The sequence below is a fragment of the Oncorhynchus keta genome, chromosome 5 (genome assembly GCF_023373465.1).
Source record: "Oncorhynchus keta strain PuntledgeMale-10-30-2019 chromosome 5, Oket_V2, whole genome shotgun sequence".
NCBI lineage: Eukaryota > Metazoa > Chordata > Actinopteri > Salmoniformes > Salmonidae > Oncorhynchus > Oncorhynchus keta.
This window is the reverse complement of record NC_068425.1, coordinates 30,783,865-30,796,292: the sequence shown is the minus strand read 5'-3', so window position 1 is coordinate 30,796,292 and position 12,428 is coordinate 30,783,865. Positions and strand designations below refer to the sequence as shown.

Here is a 12,428-nt window from a genome sequence, read left to right as displayed (position 1 = left end):
GGCTGCATTCCTGCAGCCAAGCTATGATGGTTCACTCATTGTCACACAAACTGGTAGAGCGACCAGCATACACACACATACACATATTGCTGTCATGCACACACACGCACTCATCAAACAGTGTACCCACAGACACACTAACAATGTGACTGTGTCTCAACCATTGTGTTAACTCTGTCAGGGTTTCAGAACACACAGACAGAACACACAGACAGAACACACAGACAGACACTAACAATGTCAACGTGTCTCAACCAGTGTGTTATCTCTGTCAGGGTTTCAGAACACACAGACAGAACACACAGACAGAACACACAGACAGACACTAACAATGTCAACGTGTCTCAACCAGTCTATCATCTGTCAGTGTTTCAGAGCACACATTCAGAACACACATTCAGAACACACATTCAGAACACACATTCAGAGCACACATTCAGAGCACACATTCAGAGCACACATTCAGAGCACACATTCAGAGCACACATTCAGAGCACACATTCAGAACACACATTCAGAGCACACATTCAGAGCACACATTCAGCGCACACATTCAGAGCACACATTCAGAGCACACATTCAGAGCACACATTCAGAGCACACATTCAGAACACACATTCAGAGCACACATTCAGAGCACACATTCAGAGCACACATTCAGAACACACATTCAGAACACACATTCAGAACACACATTCAGAGCACACATTCAGAACACACATTCAGAGCACACATTCAGAACACACATTCAGAGCACACATTCAGAGCACACATTCAGAACACACATTCAGAGCACACATTCAGAGCACACATTCAGAGCACACATTCAGAGCACACATTCAGAGCACACATTCAGAGCACACATTCAGAACACACATTCAGAGCACACATTCAGAACACACATTCAGAACACACATTCAGAACACACATTCAGAACACACATTCAGAACACACATTCAGAACACACATTCAGAGCACACATTCAGAGCACACATTCAGAGCACACATTCAGAACACACATTCAGAGCACACATTCAGAGCACACATTCAGAACACACATTCAGAGCACACATTCAGAGCACACATTCAGAGCACACATTCAGAACACACATTCAGAGCACACATTCAGAGCACACATTCAGAGCACACATTCAGAACACACATTCAGAGCACACATTCAGAACACATTCAGAACACACATTCAGAACACACATTCAGAACACACATTCAGAACACACATTCAGAGCACACATTCAGAGCACACATTCAGAACACACATTCAGAACACACATTCAGAACACACATTCAGAGCACACATTCAGAACACAGTGGGTTAAGTGCCTGTTCAGGGGCAGAACGACAGATTTGTACCTTGTCAGCTCGGGGTTTGAACTCGCAACCTTCTGGTTACTAGTCCAACGCTCTAACCACTAGGCTACGCTGCCACCCCCATCTGAAGTTTACTCATCCATTTTGTGTGTGAGTGAGTGTGTGTGGTTCGTGTGTGTGTGTGTGTGTGTGTGTGTGTGTGTGTGTGTGTGTGTGTGTGTGTGTGTGTGTGTGTGTGTGTGTGTGTGTGTGTGTGTGTGTGTGTGTGTGTGTGTGTGTGTGTGTGTGTGTGTGGTTCTTATGTGTGTGTGTGTGGTTCGTATGTGTGTGTGTGGTTCGTATGTGTATGTGTGTGTGTGTGGTTCGTATGTGTGTGTACTCTACTGTATGTGTTCTTGTATGAGATGAGCTAACAAGAATGTCCTCCATTTTTACCATGGATTTACTCATAATGGCATAGTGTTTTATGGTGTGTTTGTGCACCTCACCTGCATTATTATTATTATTATGTATTTTTTTTATTTACAGCCTGTCAAAAACAAATACAGCCTGTCTATATTGTCAAATACAGCAGTATATACTGTCAAATGCAGCCTGTCTATATTGTCAAATACAGCAGTATATACTGTCAAATGCAGCCTGTCAAATGCAGCCTGTCTATATTGTCAAATACAGCAGTATATACTGTCAAATACAGCCTGTCTATATTGTCAAATACAGCAGTATATACTGTCAAATGCAGCCTGTCAAATGCAGCCTGTCTATATTGTCAAATACAGCAGTATATACTGTCAAATACAGCCTGTCAAATGCAGCCTGTCTATATTGTCAAATACAGCAGTATATACTGTCAAATACAGCCTGTCTATATTGTCAAATACAGCAGTATATACTGTCAAATGCAGCCTGTCTATATTGTCAAATACAGCAGTATATACTGTCAAATGCAGCCTGTCAAATGCAGCCTGTCTATATTGTCAAATACAGCAGTATATACTGTCAAATACAGCCTGTCAAATGCAGCCTGTCTATATTGTCAAATACAGCAGTATATACTGTCAAATACAGCCTGTCAAATGCAGCCTGTCTATATTGTCAAATACAGCAGTATATACTGTCAAATACAGCCTGTCAAATGCAGCCTGTCTATATTGTCAAATACAGCAGTATATACTTCAAATACAGCCTGTCAAATGCAGCCTGTCTATATTGTCAAATACAGCCTGTCAAATACAGCCTGTCTATATTGTCAAATACAGCAGTATATACTGTCAAATGCAGCCTGTCAAATACAGCCTGTCTATATTGTCAAATACAGCAGTATATACTGTCAAATACAGCCTGTCTATATTGTCAAATGCAGCCTGTCAAATACAGCCTGTCTATATTGTCAAATACAGCAGTATATACTGTCAAATGCAGCCTGTCAAATACAGCCTGTCTATATTGTCAAACACAGCAGTATATACTGTCAAATGCAGCCTGTCTATATTGTCAAATACAGCAGTATATACTGTCAAATGCAGCCTGTCTATATTGTCAAATACAGCCTGTCAAATACAGCCTGTCTATATTGTCAAATACAGCAGTATATACTGTCAAATACAGCCTGTCAAATGCAGCCTGTCTATATTGTCAAATACAGCCTGTCAAATACAGCCTGTCTATATTGTCAAATACAGCAGTATATACTGTCAAATGCAGCCTGTCTATATTGTCAAATACAGCAGTATATACTGTCAAATGCAGCCTGTCTATATTGTCAAATACAGCCTGTCAAATACAGCCTGTCTATATTGTCAAATACAGCCTGTCAAATACAGCCTGTCTATATTGTCAAATACAGCCTGTCAAATACAGCCTGTCTATATTGTCAAATACAGCCTTCAAATACAGCCTGTCTATATTGTCAAATACAGGCTGTCTATATTGTCAAATACAGCCTGTCAAATACAGCCTGTCTATATTGTCAAATACAGCAGTATATACTGTCAAATGCAGCCTGTCTATATTGTCAAATACAGCAGATATACATCAAATACAGCCTGTCAAATGCAGCCTGTCTATATTGTCAAATACAGCCTGTCAAATACAGCCTGTCTATTTGTCAAATACAGCAGTATATACTGTCAAATACAGCCTGTCTATATTGTCAAATACAGCAGTATATACTGTCAAATGCAGCCTGTCAAATACAGCCTGTCTATATTGTCAAATACAGCCTGTCAAATACAGCCTGTCTATATTGTCAAATACAGCCTGTCAAATACAGCCTGTCTATATTGTCAAATACAGCCTGTCAAATACAGCCTGTCTATATTGTCAAATACAGCCTGTCAAATACAGCCTGTCTATATTGTCAAATACAGCCTGTCAAATACAGCCTGTCTATATTGTCAAATACAGCAGTATATACTGTCAAATGCAGCCTGTCAAATACAGCCTGTCTATATTGTCAAATACAGCCTGTCAAATACAGCCTGTCTATATTGTCAAATACAGCAGTATATACTGTCAAATACAGCCTGTCTATATTGTCAAATACAGCCTGTCAAATACAGCCTGTCTATATTGTCAAATACAGCCTGTCAAATACAGACTGTCTATATTGTCAAATACAGCCTGTCAAATACAGCCTGTCTATATTGTCAAATACAGCCTGTCAAATACAGCCTGTCTATATTGTCAAATACAGCCTGCCAAATACAGCCTGTCTATATTGTCAAATACAGCAGTATATACTGTCAAATGCAGCCTGTCAAATACAGCCTGTCTATATTGTCAAATACAGCCTGTCAAATACAGCCTGTCTATATTGTCAAATACAGCAGTATATACGGTCAAATACAGCCTGTCTATATTGTCAAATACAGCCTGTCAAATACAGCCTGTCTATATTGTCAAATGCAGCCTGTCAAATACAGCCTGTCTATATTGTCAAATACAGCCTGTCAAATACAGCCTGTCTATATTGTCAAATACAGCCTGTCAAATACAGCCTGTCTATATTGTCAAATACAGCCTGTCAAATACAGCCTGTCTATATTGTCAAATACAGCCTGTCAAATACAGCCTGTCTATATTGTCAAATACAGCAGTATATACTGTCAAATGCAGCCTGTCAAATACAGCCTGTCTATATTGTCAAATACAGCCTGTCAAATACAGCCTGTCTATATTGTCAAATACAGCAGTATATACTGTCAAATACAGCCTGTCTATATTGTCAAATACAGCCTGTCAAATACAGCCTGTCTATATTGTCAAATGCAGCCTGTCAAATACAGCCTGTCTATATTGTCAAATACAGCCTGTCAAATACAGCCTGTCTATATTGTCAAATACAGCCTGTCAAATACAGCCTGTCTATATTGTCAAATACAGCCTGTCAAATACAGCCTGTCTATATTGCCAAATACAGCAGTATATACTGTCAAATGCAGCCTGTCAAATACAGCCTGTCTATATTGTCAAATACAGCCTGTCAAATACAGCCTGTCTATATTGTCAAATACAGCAGTATATACTGTCAAATGCAGCCTGTCAAATACAGCCTGTCTATATTGTCAAATACAGCCTGTCAAATACAGCCTGTCTATATTGTCAAATACAGCAGTATATACTGTCAAATGCAGCCTGTCTATATTGTCAAATACAGCCTGTCAAATACAGCCTGTCTATATTGTCAAATACAGCAGTATATACTGTCAAATGCAGCCTGTCTATATTGTCAAATACAGCCTGTCAAATGCAGCCTGTCTATATTGTCAAATACAGCCTGTCAAATACAGCCTGTCTATATTGTCAAATACAGCAGTATATACTGTCAAATGCAGCCTGTCTATATTGTCAAATACAGCAGTATATACTGTCAAATGCAGCCTGTCAAATACAGCCTGTCTATATTGTCAAATACAGCCTGTCTATATTGTCAAATACAGCCTGTCAAATACAGCCTGTCTATATTGTCAAATACAGCAGTATATACTGTCAAATGCAGCCTGTCAAATACAGCCTGTCTATATTGTCAAATACAGCCTGTCAAATACAGCCTGTCTATATTGTCAAATACAGCCTGTCAAATACAGCCTGTCTATATTGTCAAATACAGCAGTATATACTGTCAAATGCAGCCTGTCAAATACAGCCTGTCTATATTGTCAAATACAGCCTGTCAAATACAGCCTGTCTATATTGTCAAATACAGCAGTATATACTGTCAAATGCAGCCTGTCTATATTGTCAAATACAGCCTGTCAAATACAGCCTGTCTATATTGTCAAATACAGCCTGTCAAATACAGCCTGTCTATATTGTCAAATACAGCCTGTCTATATTGTCAAATACAGCCTGTCTATATTGTCAAATACAGCCTGTCTATATTGTCAAATACAGCCTGTCTATATTGTCAAATACAGCAGTATATACTGTCAAATGCAACCTGTCTATATTGTCAAATACAGCCTGTCATATACAGCCTGTCTATATTGTCAAATACAGGCAGTATATACTGTCAAATGACAGCTGTCAAATGACAGCCTGTCATACTGTCATTTGACAGCCTGTCAGACAGCCTGTCTATTTGTCAAATACAGCAGTATATGACAGTCAAATGCAGCCTGTCAAATACAGCCTGTCATATGTCAAATACAGAACAGTATAGACAGCCTGTCTATTTGTCAAATACAGCAGTATATTGACAAATACAGACAGGCTATATTGTCAAATACAGCCTGACAAATACAGCCTGTCTATACAGTCAAATACAGGCTGTCAGTACAGCCTGTCTGTATATTGTCAAATAGACAGCCTGTCAAATACAGCCTGTCTATATTGTCAAATACAGCAGTATATACTGTCAATAGACAGCCTGTCAAATACAGCCTGTCTATATTGTCAAATACAGCCTGTCAGTATAGACAGTATAGACAGGCTGTATTTGACAGTATAGACAGGCTGTATTTGACAGTATAGACAGGCTGTATTTGACAGTATAGACAGGCTGTATTTGACAGTATAGACAGGCTGTATTTGACAGTATAGACAGGCTGTATTTGACAGTATAGACAGGCTGTATTTGACAGTATAGACAGGCTGTATTTGACAGTATAGACAGGCTGTATTTGACAGTATAGACAGGCTGTATTTGACAGTATAGACAGGCTGTATTTGACAGTATAGACAGGCTGTATTTGACAGTATAGACAGGCTGTATTTGACAGTATAGACAGGCTGTATTTGACAGTATAGACAGGCTGTATTTGACAGTATAGACAGGCTGTATTTGACAGTATAGACAGGCTGTATTTGACAGTATAGACAGGCTGTATTTGACAGTATAGACAGGCTGTATTTGACAGTATAGACAGGCTGTATTTGACAGTATAGACAGGCTGTATTTGACAGTATAGACAGGCTGTATTTGACAGTATAGACAGGCTGTATTTGACAGTATAGACAGGCTGTATTTGACAGTATAGACAGGCTGTATTTGACAGTATAGACAGGCTGTATTTGACAGTATAGACAGGCTGTATTTGACAGTATAGACAGGCTGTATTTGACAGTATAGACAGGCTGTGTTTGACAGTATAGACAGGCTGTGTTTGACAGTATAGACAGGCTGTGTTTGACAGTATAGACAGGCTGTGTTTGACAGTATAGACAGGCTGTATTTGACAGTATAGACAGGCTGTATTTGACAGTATAGACAGGCTGTATTTGACAGTATAGACAGGCTGTGTTTGACAGTATAGACAGGCTGTATTTGACAGTATAGACAGGCTGTATTTGACAGGCTGGTGGTATTTCTATGGTGTGGCACACCGCTTTATGCTTATCATAGTGGTTTCTCTGTGTGTTTCTCAGTAGAAAACATGCTATGCTTCTGTTTTCATGGCTCACTTAAAACAGTTCTGTCTCTCAATGTGACTTCATTAGTTAAATAAAGGAGAAATAATTGAATAAAACTCCTCTTCCAATCAATTCCCTTCTATTCCAATGCATATACCTGAACCTTCCTTTCTCATCTCCATTCTCCTGTCTCTCTCCATCCTCTATGTGAACGGGACCTTAACAACATAGAGGGCAGACAGCATGAAAAGACCAACAGCTTAGACAAAGAGACTTAGACAGACATGTTTGACCAGAGGAACAGCTAGAGGGAAAAGAAAGGGGCCCCGGTTCAGGAACATATTTGAGGGGCCAGTTTGTTCTCAGAGGGCATAGGGACAAAGCTGGTGTGCTGTTGGGTCTTTCAGCCAGACAGTCTTGGATGGTGTGACGAGGGAGAAGAGGGGAAGGGGGGGTCTTTTAGTAGCACTGGAGTGAAACCACAAGCAATTAACAGATGGACGAGGACACACAGGTTTCAGCTGAGCAGTGCTGCCTGGTTAAAAGTTATGACTGTGAGCTGGTGTTTGAGTAGTGGGCAACAGAGAGAGGCTGAGGCCAGAACAGAGAGGGAGAGACACTGAGTCCAGAACAGAGAGAGAGAGGCTGAGTCCAGAACAGAGAGAGAGGCTGAGTCCAGAACACAGAGAGAGAGGCTGAGGCCAGAACACAGAGAGAGAGGCTGAGGCCAGAACACAGAGAGAGTGGCTGAGGCCAGAACACAGAGAGAGAGGCTGAGGCCAGAACACAGAGAGAGGGCTGAGGCCAGAACACAGAGAGGCTGAGGCAGAACACAGACAGGCTGAGGCCAGAACACAGAGAGAGAGGCTGAGACCAGAACACAGAGAGAGAGGCTGAGGCCAGAACACAGAGAGAGAGGCTGAGGCCAGAACACAGAGAGAGAGGCTGAGGCCAGAACACAGAGAGAGAGGCTAGAGAGAGGCTGAGGCCAGAACACAGAGAGAGGGCTGAGGCCAGAACACAGAGAGAGAGGCTGAGGCCAGAACACAGAGAGAGAGGCTGAGGCCAGAACACAGAGAGAGAGGCTGAGGCCAGAACACAGAGAGAGAGGCTGAGGCCAGAACACAGAGAGAGAGGCTGAGGCCAGAACACAGAGAGAGAGGCTGAGGCCAGAACACAGAGAGAGAGGCTGAGGCCAGAACACAGAGAGAGAGGCTGAGGCCAGAACACAGAGAGAGAGGCTGAGGCCAGAACACAGAGAGAGAGGCTGAGGCCAGAACACAGAGAGAGGGCTGAGGCCAGAACACAGAGAGAGAGGCTGAGGCCAGAACACAGAGAGAGAGGCTGAGGCCAGAACACAGAGAGAGAGGCTGAGGCCAGAACACAGAGGGAGAGGCAGAGGCCAGAACACAGAGAGAGAGGCAGAGGCCAGAACACAGAGAGAGAGGGCAGAGGCCAGAACACAGAGAGAGAGGCAGAGGCCAGAACACAGAGAGAGAGGCAGAGGCCAGAACACAGAGAGAGAGGCAGAGGCCAGAACACAGAGAGAGAGAGGCAGAGGCCAGAACACAGAGAGAGAGGCAGAGGCCAGAACACAGAGAGAGAGGCAGAGGCCAGAACACAGAGAGAGAGGCAGAGGCCAGAACACAGAGAGAGAGGCAGAGGCCAGAACACAGAGAGAGAGGCAGAGGCCAGAACACAGAGAGAGAGGCAGAGGCCAGAACACAGAGAGAGAGGCAGAGGCCAGAACACAGAGAGAGAGGCTGAGGCCAGAACACAGACAGAGAGAGGCTGAGGCCAGAACACAGACAGAGAGAGAGGCTGAGGCCAGAACACAGACAGAGAGAGAGGCTGAGGCCAGAACAGACAGAGAGAGAGGCTGAGGCCAGAACACAGACAGAGAGAGAGGCTGAGGCCAGAACACAGACAGAGAGAGAGGCTGAGGCCAGAACACAGACAGAGAGAGAGGCTGAGGCCAGAACACAGACAGAGAGAGAGGCTGAGGCCAGAACACAGACAGAGAGAGAGGCTGAGGCCAGAACACAGACAGAGAGAGAGGCTGAGGCCAGAACACAGACAGAGAGAGAGGCTGAGGCCAGAACACACAGACAGAGAGAGAGCTGAGGCCAGAACACAGACAGAGAGAGGGCTGAGGCCAGAACACAGACAGAGAGAGAGGCTGAGGCCAGAACACAGACAGAGAGAGAGGCTGAGGCCAGAACACAGACAGAGAGAGAGGCTGAGGCCAGAACACAGACAGAGAGAGAGGCTGAGGCCAGAACACAGACAGAGAGAGAGGCTGAGGCCAGAACACAGACAGAGAGAGAGGCTGAGGCCAGAACACAGACAGAGAGAGAGGCTGAGGCCAGAACACAGACAGAGAGAGAGGCTGAGGCCAGAACTCAGAGAGGGAGAGTGGCTGAGGCCAGAACACAGAGAGAGAGAGTGGCTGAGGCCAGAACACAGACAGAGAGAGGCTGAGGCCAGAACACAGAGAGAGAGAGGCTGAGGCCAGAACACAGAGAGGGAGAGTGGCTGAGGCCAGAACACAGAGAGAGAGGCTGAGGCCAGAACACAGAGAGGAGAGTGGCTGAGGCCAGAACAGAGAGGGAGAGTGGCTGAGGCCAGAACAGAGAGGGAGAGTGGCTGAGGCCAGAACAGAGAGGGAGAGTGGCTGAGGCCAGAACAGAGAGGGAGAGTGGCTGAGGCCAGAACAGAGAGGGAGAGTGGCTGAGGCCAGAACACCTGTGGCTTCCACAGGCACAGAGCAGCAGTGGACCATAGTTTCCATTAGACAGTAAATACAAGCTTTTGAAATAAATAAAAGCCCATAGTTACAGTTTTGCTGGCTAAATGGTCCGGTCCGAGCAGTTCTGCTGTCGCCAGAACTACATGCTGTATACCAGCCCTGTTTCATGTACAGTAAGTAGCCTTTAAGGATTTGGAATGGATTGAGTAGGGTAATGAGGTGTATCATGGGCAAAAGGTGCATTTCAGTGGAGCTTATTTAGTAGCTCTTGGAAACAGAACATTGAGCTTTGGAAATGTGCTTTCATAAATGCATGGTGTGGGCCTCGTTTCACAGGAGCACTGTAAAATCAGCTTTCTCTCAAAGAACCAGCCTTAACCAATTTAGTTTATTTACATATCATATTTGATTGTCCAACATGAGTTTTACCATTTCTTCATTTTGTGGCTGCCTAGAGTGTCCTCATTCCACTGCTGTGGCTCTGAATCCCAGCTGGACTGGGACGGCCCTGGTGTTCATAGACAGCTATGTTTTGATATTTATTAGGCTTAATTAAAATGTTCATGCCTACGCTAAATTACATTAGGTTGTATTTGAAAACATCTGTGTTTTGTTATTTATTAAATTAAATGTTCACACAAATAGCCTATAGGACAGGTCGTTCACAACTGATATTATACAAATATTAGATGTTGAAGTTGTGTTTTACTGCTGTGTAGGCAGCTTGTTCTTCTATGTCCTAATGCGTTACGCACCCAATGCATATGGATGTGCTGCAAATTGTTCAAATGTCAGGTAAAATCAAATCTTGCCGCTCACCTTTCCGCCAAATTCTCCTGGCGGAAACCCTGTACTGGTCCATAGCTACTGGGCCAGAGTGGCTGGACCGCTGACGGTCTCCAGGGGTCATGGATATCCAGGGGAGAGGAGGACCTGTTCAGACTCTTTACCTGCTCTCTCCCTCCCTCTCACATACATACCAACTGTTTACGCACAAATACACACATAGACATGCAGACACACAGTAGCAGCAAACACACACTTCTCTTTGTCAGTGTCCTGTAGGAATCTCTACAGGCTCTGTGGTTAGTACTCCACCCCAGAGGTTGTGTTAACTGGGTTCAGTGTGTCAGTGTCCTGTAGGAATCTCTACAGGCTCTGTGGTTAGTACTCCACCCCAGAGGTTGTGTTAACTGGGTTCAGTGTGTCAGTGTCCTGTAGGAATCTCTACAGGCTCTGTGGTTAGTACTCCACCCCAGAGGTTGTGTTAACTGGGTCCAGTGTGTCAGTGTCCTGTAGGAATCTCTACAGGCTCTGTGGTTAGTACTCCACCCCAGAGGTTGTGTTAACTGGGTCCAGTGTGTCAGTGTCCTGTAGGAATCTCTACAGGCTCTGTGGTTAGTACTCCACCCCAGAGGTTGTGTTAACTGGGTCCAGTGTGTCAGTGTCCTGTAGGAATCTCTACAGGCTCTGTGGTTAGTACTCCACCCCAGAGGTTGTGTTAACTGGGTCCAGTGTGTCAGTGTCCTGTAGGAATCTCTACAGGCTCTGTGGTTAGTACTCCACCCCAGAGGTTGTGTTAACTGGGTCCAGTGTGTCAGTGTCCTGTAGGAATCTCTACAGGCTCTGTGGTTAGTACTCCACCCCAGAGGTTGTGTTAACTGGGTCCAGTGTGTCAGTGTCCTGTAGGAATCTCTACAGGCTCTGTGGTTAGTACTCCACCCCAGAGGTTGTGTTAACTGGGTCCAGTGTGTCAGTGTCCTGTCAGAATCTGGCCTGGTTAGTACTCCACCCCAGAGGTTGTGTTAACTGGGTCCAGGCTGTCTGTGGTTAGAATCCCTACAGGCTCTGTGGTTAGTACTCCACCCCAGAGGTTGTGTTAACTGGGTCCAGTGTGTCAGTGTCCTGTAGGAATTGTGTCAGTGTCTAATCTCTACAGGCTCTGTGGTTAGTACTCCACCCCAGAGGTTGTGTTAACTGGGTCCAGTGTGTCAGTGTCCTGTAGGAATCTCTACAGGCTCTGTGGTTAGTACTCCACCCCAGAGGTTGTGTTAACTGGGTTCAGTGTGTCAGTGTCCTGTAGGAATCTCTACAGGCTCTGTGGTTAGTACTCCACCCCAGAGGTTGTGTTAACTGGGTCCAGTGTGTCAGTGTCCTGTAGGAATCTCTACAGGCTCTGTGGTTAGTACTCCACCCCAGAGGTTGTGTTAACTGGGTTCCAGTGTGTCAGTGTCCTGTAGGAATCTCTACAGGCTCTGTGGTTAGTACTCCACCCCAGAGGTTGTGTTAACTGGGTCCAGTGTGTCAGTGTCCTGTAGGAATCTCTACAGGCTCTGTGGTTAGTACTCCACCCCAGAGGTTGTGTTAACTGGGTTCAGTGTGTCAGTGTCCTGTAGGAATCTCTACAGGCTCTGTGGTTAGTACTCCACCCCAGAGGTTGTGTTAACTGGGTCCAGTGTGTCAGTGTCCTGTAGGAATCTCTACAGGCTCTGTGGTT

General features: G+C 44.4%; 1 long non-coding RNA gene across 10 annotated transcripts in view; it reads left to right on the top strand.

The window, feature by feature from the left end:
• Positions 1–9,769: 9,769 nt before the first annotated feature.
• The window catches only part of LOC127930145 (uncharacterized), a 4,034-nt gene continuing 1,375 nt past the window's right edge, over positions 9,770–12,428 (top strand). For 2 of the 10 annotated variants that reach the window (XR_008137027.1, XR_008137026.1), the window contains exons 1-3: positions 11,121–11,660; positions 11,899–12,132; positions 12,212–12,428. The exon at positions 12,212–12,428 is cut by the window's right edge. This is a non-coding gene — a long non-coding RNA (uncharacterized LOC127930145). The other 8 variants (XR_008137031.1, XR_008137030.1, XR_008137032.1 and 5 more) reach the window with 8 other exon arrangements.